Source organism: Garra rufa, chromosome 25, assembly GCF_049309525.1.
Source record: "Garra rufa chromosome 25, GarRuf1.0, whole genome shotgun sequence".
NCBI lineage: Eukaryota > Metazoa > Chordata > Actinopteri > Cypriniformes > Cyprinidae > Garra > Garra rufa.
The window spans coordinates 4,249,976-4,261,268 of NC_133385.1; positions in this window are offsets into that span (position 1 = coordinate 4,249,976).

Here is an 11,293-nt window from a genome sequence, read left to right on the forward strand (position 1 = left end):
TTATTATTACAATCTTTATTGTTTATTACAGCATTTTTTTCACTGGCATTGTATTTAAATTACTTTAAATACTTTAAAATTAAATTAAATTATATTAAAAATTACTTTATTTTAAACAAAATATAAATAAAAAATACTGTCATTTTTATGACACAATCATTACATCATAACAAATATATTTTAGTAACAAATGATTTATTTTAATTACTAATATACTAATATCAAAATCAATTACTACTAACAATATAAAAATAGTAACCACACACATCTATCTATCTATCTATGTATATATATATATATATATATATATATATATATACGTACACACACACATAATTCCATAATGAATGTAAGCAGTCACGATGGTAATGATGAGTAATATATGAAGGGATATATCTGACCTGAGATCAGATGAGCAACAAATGTGATCGACTTTCCTTGGATCTCCTGCAAACAGATGGAGAATCAGCGCTTTCTGTCTCCGGCGCTCCACACCCCTCTGACCCGGACAAATTGCCCCGGGGGCGGCTGCGATTGTTTTTTAATATCTGTTGTAACCTTTGACCCCTGGCTGAGGAGGCAGGGCTGCAGTGTGCGGGTCAGCATGAGGACATAGATTAAACACAGGGAATCGCCTGTCAGTTATTACTTTTATCCAATCAATAGAGAGCAGGGCTTTTGTCCGGCCCAGTGTGCCACGGCTGCTCCGTTTGACACAATCAATGTTGTAATAGCAGTGTCTATAAAACACTCCAGCTCTCTCGGTGTGTGTGTGTGTGTGTGTGTGTGTGTGTGTGTGTGTGTTTGGACACACTACAATCACGTGACGCACATCAGAGACCAAATTACACTAATCTGTAATCAGAAACCCTGCTTCATCTACACCACAGGACCTGAACGTCTCCTTAACAGCTAGAAAAACCATTAAAAACAACAACAACAACAACAACAACAACAACAACAACAACAACAACATGTTCGGTTGCTAGGGTGTTTATGGAGATCACCAGGGGTTCCTATTTGTTCCTGTTGTGTGTGATTGCTAGTGCATTTCTATAGTTTGTGTTGGTTGCTAGGGTATTTTATGTGGTTACTAAGGCATTGCCAGAGGGTTCATAGTGGTTTCTATAGTGTTGCTAAGAAGTCTGTGGTGGCTGGTCTTATGGCATTCCTATGATTTGTGGTGGTTACTAATGTAGTGGTTGCTAGGGTATTATAGGTGGTTAGGACAATGCCAGAGTGTTTATAGTGGTTTCTAGGGTGTTGCTAAGAAGTTTGCTGTGGTTGGTCCTATGGCATTCCTATGATTTGTGGTGGTTGGTTAGGTAGTGGTTGCTAGTGTATTATAGTTTTTTACTAGAGATTTGTCAGAGTGTTCATAGTGGTTTCTAGGGTGTCGCTAAGAAGTTTGCGGTGGTTGGTCCAATGGCATTCCTATGGTTTGTGGTGGTTGCTAGGGTAGTGGTTGCTGGAGTATTATGCGTGGTTGCTAAGGCATAGCTAGAGTGGTCACAGTGATTGTTATGGCATTCCTATGGTTTGTGGTGGTTGCTAGGGTATTGTGGGTGAATACTAGGGCATTGCTAGAGTGTTCATAAAGGGTTTCTAGGGTGTTGCTAAGAAGTTTGTGGTCGTTGCTATAGAAGTAGCTGCTAGGGTGTTGTGGGTGGTTACTAGGGCATTTCTAGAGTGTTCATAGTGGTTTCTAGGGCATTGCTAAGATGTTTATGTCAGTTTCTAGGGTGTTGTAAGACATTATGGATAGTTGCTAGGGCGTTGCTAGAGTGTTCGTAGTGGTTTCTAGGGCATTGCTAAGATGTTCTTGTCATTTTTAGGGTGGTGTAAAGCATTATGGATAGTTGCTTGGGTATTGCTAAAGTGTTCATAGAAGAAATCTGTCGGGGTTGCTATGGTAGTGGTTGCTAGGGCACTGCTTTGGTGTTCATAACAATAGCTATTGTATTGTTATGGTTTGTGGTGGTTGCTAGGGCATGGCTAGAGAGTTCACAGTGGTTTCTAGGGCATTGCTAAGATGGTCATGTCGCTTTTTAGGGTGTTGCTAGGGTAGTGGTCACTAGAGTATTATGGGTGGTTGCTAAGGCATTGCTAGAATGTTCATAGTGGTTTCTAGGGTGTTGCTAAAAAGTTTGCGGTGGTTTGTCCTATGGTTTCCTATGGTTTGTGGTGGTTGCTAAGTTAGTCGTTGCTAGGGTATTAAATGTGGTTACTAGAAAGTGTTTATAGTGGTTTCTAGGGCGTTGCTAAGAAGTTTTAGTGGTTGCTATGGTAGTGGTTGCTAGAGTGTTCATAGTGGTTTCTAGGGTGTTGCTAAGAAGTTTACGGTCGTATTGCATTCCTATGGTTTCTGGTTGCTAGGTCATGGCTAGAGTGTTCATAGTGATTTCAAGATGGTCATGTCAGTCTCTAGGGTGCTGCTTGGGTAGTAGTCACTAGGTTATTATGGGTGGTTGCTAGGGCATTGTTAGGGTATACATAGTGGTTGCTAGGGTGTTGTGGGTGGTTGCTAGGCACTGCTAGGGTGTTGTGGGTGGTTGCTTTGGTGGTTGAAGCCCCGAGTATCTGCTGGTGGGCAATTTACTGTTCTCAGGAGGAATTACCAGCTTATTCACCAGCACACACACACACACACACACACACACACACACACACAGAGGAGCAGCAGTCGGAGGGACCTAACAATTGATTTTATGGCAAGGTGAAAAAACACAGAGTCCAAGAGAAAAGAAAGGCTCTGTTCCAAAATCTACAAAAGCAGTTTCTAAGGCAGCATCTTAACTGACATGAAGTCTCATAAGTCTGTGATCCAAAAATGCTTCGCTTAGACAGAAGTATTAATAAAGAGTTAATTAATTTTACAATTTAGTGTTTTTCTAAAGGTGCCCGCCATCTTAGATGTATTTCTTTACTGAGCTTGTTGCGATGTATTCTGGGTTTGGCAAATGCATGCGGTGCTGTTTTATAATTTGGCCAAAACGTATCTTATGAGGCAGCATAATTACGCTACCTAAATTTTGAAGCACCTAAGATGCCTTAAAATGCTGCCTACTTAACTCACTAAATAGGTGTTTTAATCTGCCTCTAACAATCACAAGCCACTGGCAATCACAGCATGATTTTGCCGTCACTTCAATCTGATGTGCTTCAGAATGACTGCATTTCTCAAGGCTTGTTCTCCAAACACAAGGCGAGCGAGGTGTGTTTGCAGAAGCACCTTTATGATGCTGGTAAAACAGTGGCTGACATCAGCTGACATCAGTACACAGACGCCCAGCTAATCGTCCTCAAACACGCTCCATTCAGCAGAGATCACAGAGCAGTGAAAACACTCCCTCTATAGGTCAGCGTGAGCGTGTGTGATGCTGTATGCTGTGGTAACAGCAGATGCTGAAGCTGTCAAAACCACATTTTCCATGTGAGAGAAACTGTAGAGACAGAAATCACATGAGAAGTTCAGTTTGAAGAAAAGGAAATGGTGACGTTGTGCTAGACAATCTGTAATCAAAATTTTTGACTTTTGATTGCAGATTTTAGTACTTTGGAAAATTAGAGCACAGTCTGAGACATTTAGTGCTCATTTGAAACGTAAAGTATTTCAAAGTACTTTTTTACCATGCAATATTGCCAAAGAATCAATAAACTCACAAGATCAGCACACACTCTAGAAAAGACATTTGTGAGATTATTGGAGACTTTTCCTGAAGAGAAATATCTAAGACGACTCCAGAAAAGTCTCTTTTTATTCTTCTTTTAAACTCAAAAGTCATTTGGGACTCATTTGTCTTTAAACTGAGAGGACTGAAAAGACTTTCACTTTGTGTTTCTTTTGCAAGAAAATAGTCCAAATTGCAAGACGTAAACTCAGAATTACAGGAAAATATCAGAATTGTGACATGTAAAGTCAGAACACAGCAAAAACTCAGAATTGAGATTGAGAAGTCAGAATTGCAAGAAAAAAAATCAGAATTGCAAGATGTAGGGTCAGAATTGGGAAAAAAAACTGAATTGAAAGATGTAAAGTCAGAATTATGAGGGAAAAAAGTCAGAATTGCAAGTTAGAATTGCAAGAAAAAGCATAATTGCAAGATGTAAAGTCAGAATTGCAGGAAAAAAAATAGAATTGCAGGATGTAAAGTCAGAGTTTTATAATAAAAAAAATAGAATTGCAAGAAAAAAAGTCAGAATTGCACAAAAAAAGTCAGAATTATGAGAAAAATGTCAGAATTGTGAGACGATTACTCAGAATTGTTATGAAAGAGTCAGAATGGCAAGAAAAAAGTCAGAATTGTGAGTGAAAAGTCAGAATTAGAATAATAAAAATAATTGAAAGATGTAAAGTCAGAATTATGAGGAAAAAAGTCAGAATTGCAAGATGTAAGGTCAGAACTGCAATAAAAAAAACTCAGATTCGCCAGACATAAACATAAAAACAGAATAGCTAAAAAAAGCCAGAACTGCGACCTGTAAAGTCAGAATTCAGAGAAAAGGTTAGAATTGCGAGATGTGACCTCAGAATTGTGAAAAAAGTCAGAAATGCAGAGAATTCAGATTGTGAACATTTAAATGTAGCGAATTTAATTTACTATTTTTTCATTCCATAGTATAACCAGCTTCCATAAAACTGAACTGAATAATAAAACTAATATCAGCTAAAATTAAATTTGTTTCAAAATATGAATTTTACAACGAGAACACTGTTATTTTCCAGTTTATCAATATGAAGCTGCTCTGAAACAATCTGTATGTGACTTGACTTAAATGTTTTTCCCTGCAACCGTTTTAACAAACAACGTGGCAGAATACCTCAAATGCTTTCCTTTTGACGCCGTTTTGACGCTGTCTGCCGAGCAGATGTCAGTTACGCGGCTAAACGGCACGTTTTCACAGAAAAGCTGTGAAATGCAGCGTTATAATCAGGAAAGGCTGGTGCTTTTCTCTAAGACTCTGCAAACCTCACTGGTTTGCTTACCTTTAGATCAAGAGATGGGGGAATTGCGCCATCTGGTGGTCACAAGAGGAACAGGAACAACATCAGCGCCTGTCGATACTTCCTTGGGTCTCTGGATCAATTCTATTTCAATTTGGCCTATTCAGGAGGAAAGACAGTCAGTTCACAAATCCAATTTACACTGACTTGTTTTATTCAGCTGTTTCAAGCAATTAAGCATCAGCTGAATCACATCTTGAACCAGCTGAAGATAGATGTCAAACTATTCTAGTTAGACTGCAGAAAAGAGACCGGGGCTAGTTGTCACATTTTCTGGGGGGTTTAGTTTCAATCAATTTATGACCTTTTGCGACAATATGGTGCATTAAAAGGACTGATTGTTTTGAAATATGAATTGCTCTTTTATAAAAGTCATCTTTTACAATAAATCAGCATTTAAGGCGTTGTATTACAAGTTTTCTAAAAAATGTTAGGTTTGAATATGCAAATGAGACATTGTTTAATGAAATATGCGCTACATTTCTAGTATAAAAGTCAGTTTCAAAATTCTTGTTTAATTTTTTTTGACATATTAGAATCAAATGTTTTTATTTTGTCACTTCATAACTCAGATAAAACTTAGAACAGACAGAAAACAATAGATTTTTTATGATTTTTTTTTTTACAATTTTGGGGGGAATTAAATGTATAAAATCAAGCAAATCATATATGAACAAATCCCTTTCTAAAAAACTTCAGGATATAGTCAGGAATAAAAATGTAAAGTGCTACTGAAGTGGAGATTTGTGACCCTGGACCACAAAACCAGTCTTAAGTCGCAATAGCAATAGCCAAAAATACATTGCATGGGTCAAAATTTTAGATTTTTCTTTTATGCCAAAAATCATTAAGAAATTAAGTAAAGTTCAAGTTCCATGAAGATTTTTTGTAAAATTCCTACTGTAAACCTATCAAAATGTAATTTTTGATTAGTAATATGCATTGTTAAGAACTTAATTTGGACAAATTTAAAGGTGATTTTCTCAGTCTTTTTGATTTTTTTTTGCATCCTCAGATTTCTGATTTCAAATAGATGTATCTCGGTCAAATATTGTCTTATCCTAACAAACCAATAGAATACATCAATAGAAAGCTTATTTATTGAGCTTTCATATGATGTATAAATATCAGTTTTGTCAAATTTAACCTTATGACTGGTTTTGTGGTCCAGGGTCACATTTATGGTTCAGTGTAGCAGAAAAAACTCGTTTTGAGAAAATGGCTTTTAAAAAATATGGATTGTAATTGAAACCTATTGACACAAATAGATAAAGTGCTATAAAAGAAACACTTATAAGTGTTTTTAGGATTTTTTCCACCAGTCTGAAAAAAAAAAACACTTTATGAAAAACCAAAAAGCCCAAAATCTCAAACTTGACAGATGAATGAAAAAACTGTGTTTTTGCCTGCAGTGTCTACCTTTAATATGCATTATACACATGCACACATACCACTGGGAATTATTAAATATTCACTGAGGTAAAAAAGTGGCAACTAGCCCTGCTCTGCCCTATTTATTTCATCGTATTCCCATTGTGCCTCTTGTGACAGATGCTCTGTCTCTGGTGTACTTCACAGCATTCAGGGAAGTCAGTGGGCTGTGAACGGTTGGACTTCATGGACACCTGATCTCTTCTGCTGGGATGTTGGTGCAGGTACAGGTACAGGTGAGCCGTGATGCCATGGTAACAGCTCCGTCTCTGGAGGCGGGGAATATCAGACCAGTGTTCACAATGACAACTCAATACCACACAACACATCCTGAACTATTCTGAGTCCTGAGGTCTTAAGTTTAAAATGATTTGACTCTGTTGTTTTGCTGTTTTGTGCTCATCTGCTTCTCCCATTTGCTCTTTTTACACATTAACTATAATACAATCAGATACAACGCTAATTTAGCAAATATTTATTACAATATATATTGATCAATTGAACATGATGAACATGAACAGATGACTGGATGCTTTCAAATGATTTACTCTTAAAGGAGTAGTTCACTTTCAGAACAAAAATGTACAGATTATGTAGTCACCCCCTTGCAATCCAAGATGTTCATGTCTTTCTTTCTTCAGTCGTAAAGAAATTATGGAAAAAACATTTCAGGATTTCTCTCCATATAATGGACTTCTATGGTTCCCCGAGTTTGAACTTCCAAAATGTAGTTTCAAAGGGCTCTAAACCATCGTAGCCGTGGAAAAAAGGATCTTATCTGGCGAAATGATGATCTTTAATTTTCTAAAATTACAATTTCTATACTTTTTAACCTCAAATGCGTGTCTTGTCTAGCTCTGTGTGTACTCTGTGTAGAGATTAAAAAGTATATAAACTGTGAATGTTTTTAGAAAATAATCGATCGTTTCGCTAGATAAGACCCTTCTTCCTCGGCTGGGATCGTTTAGAGCCATTTGAAGCTGCATTTAAACTGCATTTTGGAAGTTCAAACTCAGGGGGCACCATAGAAGTCCATTATATGGAGAGAAATCCTAAAAATGTTTTTCCCTAAAAAAACAATTTCTTTACGACTGAGGAAAGAAAGACAGGAACATCTTGGATGACCAGGGGGTGAGTATATTATCTGTACATTTTTGTTCTGAAAGTGAACTACGCCTTTAAACTGTCAATAGTTGAATTTCAAATACAGTGAATTAAGCAACAAACTCGATCATAATGCACAATGTTTACATTTAACACGTAATTTGAGATACAGCTCATCATATAAATGGGGTGTTTTTACTAGTTAACATAAAACCGGTTAACGTTAGCTCACCTGAATATGTTTGTAGATTTGTGTTGGATGTTATCTTTGGAATGGAAAAATTGATATTTCAACATATCGTAAACATCATATCTTTTTTGCTTATTTCACAGTTAATAAAACAGTCATAAAACTAGCAAGCTAAGCCAGTAGTGGTACTGACAGTGTCATGTAAACATGGCTGAAGACGCGAAAAGCGAAGGAACAGACAAACTGATTCAACTGAGTGAGTCATTTACGCTGGGACCGCTCCGATTGATTCAAACTCATGACTTCGATGGCCATTCATTTTCCAATTTCAACCTAACTTGTAATGTTTTTTAAAAAAGCACACATTGTGGTGGATGAAACTGCGCTTTTTTGAAACCTTGAATCAGCTGCGAATCAGCGGGATCGTGAATAATTTGATTTTGATCTAAACTTCGGATCGGCTTTGTAAATCTTTGTATTCAGATCGGAACTTCGAACAGGGTTCGAGAATCATTTCGCAAATTTAACGATTCACTATCAGCGCTTCGAAGTCTGGATTGCAATGGTTTGTAAATCTTTTGATTCAGATCGGGACTTCGGACAGGGTTCGCGAATCATTTCTTGAATTTAACGATCCACAATCAACGCTTCGAAGTCTGGATTTCAATGGTTTGCAAATGATTTGATTCAAGTCAAGTCAAGTCAAGTCAAGTTTATTTATACAGCGCTTTTTACAATACAAGTTGTGTCAAAGCAACCTTACAGTATTAAAATAATAAGATAAAATGTCAATAAAAGTGCAAAAGTTCCATATTGCAGCAAAGTCAAATTGGAGATGACTCATCTGGTTCCCATGGCCTTGTGCCGGTGGCTGTTTAGGGTAGGAGTTCTTTCCTGATGATCTGTCCCTGGGGCTCATCTAGTTGACACGGTATCCGCTGACATTCGGCTGTAGGTGTTGATCCACCATTTGCTTTAGGTTTGGACTGGATCCGGGGGACTGCAGTGACCATCTGATCTGGGTACGGACTGGATCTGGTGGCTATGGTGACCTGGGAATAAGAAACAAACAGACTAATATTAATGTAGATGCAAGAGTTCCAAGTTGCCACAAAATCAGATTGGAGAGGACTCATCTGGTTTTCGCAGTCTTGCGTCGGTGGCCGTCTAGGTGATGGGGTCTTCACTGATGATCTGTCTCTGGGGCTCATCTAGTTGATGTGGTCTCTGCTGACATTCAGGGCTGTAAAGGATATCTCTAGGTGCTGATGGGTACAGACTGGATCCGGGGGACTGCAGTGAACGTCTGATCTGGATTAGGGTTGTGCCGATAGACGATAGTATCGTGTATCGACGATAGTCAGAGATATCGCCTGTTGCTGATGCCTTTGACGATAGTTAGACGATTATTATTATTATCCGTCAACAAAGAACTTAACTTTAGCAATGCAGCACAGAGAGTCTGTTCTAGGATGCTTCAGAAACTTGCCGCGGTATAAACACACGCATAGAGAGGCCACAGCGCCTTAACGCACCTCGTGCAGTGAGAATGGGAGATTTTCATCATACAGTACGGTGGTAGATTCACTGATTCTAAAGGGAGTGTTATATTATATTTGCATTGCAGTCATTAGGATAACAGAGGTAGTAAAACCTGGTTCAGGCTGAATTAATTACGATGTATCATAATCAGTCTGTATATAGTAAACATAAACATTCATCTCAGTAACGTCTGTAGGTGTTAATTAGAATTACGATGCGATCAAATGGCGCTAAACATACGCACGTGAATTACACGCGCATCACTTCTCCGCATTCAATATGAACTGAACTACAACATCACCCTCATGATAACGGTCAGACATACAGCGGTAACATTATAGCAATATGACGGGTAAAGAAAGAATCATTCATTTACATTCTGGCACGCACATTTACAACTCACTCACTGACGATAGCAGAGAATGAAACCGAAAGTAACTTGAACAACTCCGGCAGACCTACAGTCAGCGCTCTGCACACGCACAACTTAACCATATGTCAAGAGAAAAGTCTACCTTTACAAAACGAATAAGGAATTTAGTACATAGATAATTAATTAAATTAGCACGATAGTATCGTGTATCGGCGATCTCTCAGGCTGACGATAGGGCGATATGAAAATTGAGCATATCGCCCAACACTAATCTGGATACATGATCGGTGGCTACGGTGACCTCGGAATAAGAAGGAAAGATACTAGTATTAGCGTAGATGGCATTCTTCTTCTGATGCAACGAGTACATCAGGTGTTTTGGGAAGTGTCCCTGGTTCCGGTTAACCTAAATAATGCAGCCTAACAATCCTTTAACGGATTTGGATTGGAAAATGTATTAAGTGTAGGCCATGTTAAAGAGATGGGTCTTTAATCTAGATTTAAACTGACAGATTGTGTCTGCCTCCCGAACAGTGTTAGGTAAAATTCAGATCCGAATCATTTTGATCTGGTCTCCGGAACGCGAATCATTTGATTTAGATTGAAACTTTGGATCGGCTTCGCAAATCTTTTGATTCAGATTGGAACTTCGGACAGGGTTTGCGAATCATTTCACAAATTGAACGATTGGCATTCTGCACTTCGAAATCTGAATTTCAATAGTTTGCAAATCATTATTTAGATAGGACGTCGGAGCACGTATCACAAATCATTTGATTCAGATTGTAACTTAAGAGCACATTTGTTAATCTTTTAATTCAGATCGGGACTTCGATCAGGGTTCGGATCATTTGATTCAAATCTTGTATCGCAAATCATTTAGCTCGGGACTTCGGAACGCGGATCGCGAATCGTTTGATTTAGATTTGAACTTCAGAGCGGCTTTGTAAATCTTTTGATTCAGATCGGGACTTCGGACAGGGTTTGCGAATCATTTCACGAATTGAACGATTCACAATCAGCGATTCGAAGTCTGGATTTCAATAGTTTGCAAATCATTATTAAGATGGGACTTCAGAACGCAGTTTGCAAATTATTTGATTTAGATCAGAACCTCGGAGCGGCTTTGTGAATATTTTGATTCAGATCGGGACTTCAGACAGGGTTCGCAAATCGTGAATCATTTCGCGAATAGAATGATTCGCAATCTGCGCTTCGAAGTCTGGATCTGAATGGTTCACGAATCATTATTCATTATTCAGATGGCACTTCAAAACACAAATTGTGAATCATTTGATTTCGATAGGAACTTCAAATCGCGTATTGCGAACCATTTAGGAGCAGCTTCGCAAATCATTTGATTTAGACCGGAACTTACCATGTCACGAATCATTTTATATCGGTTGTGACTTCGGAGGTTTGCAAATGTTTGATTGAGATCTTTGCAGCGGGTTCGTGGAGCTGGTTTGAAAATATTTTGATTCTGATCGAAACTTCAGATTCAGATTGGGATTTTGGAACGTCCTGAATCATTTAATTTGGACCGGAACTTTGCCGCGGATTCACAAATAATTTGATTTAGTTTAAAACTTCAGAGCAGGTTCGCAAATCATTTGATTTGGATCAGAACTTTGGAGCGGGTTTGCAA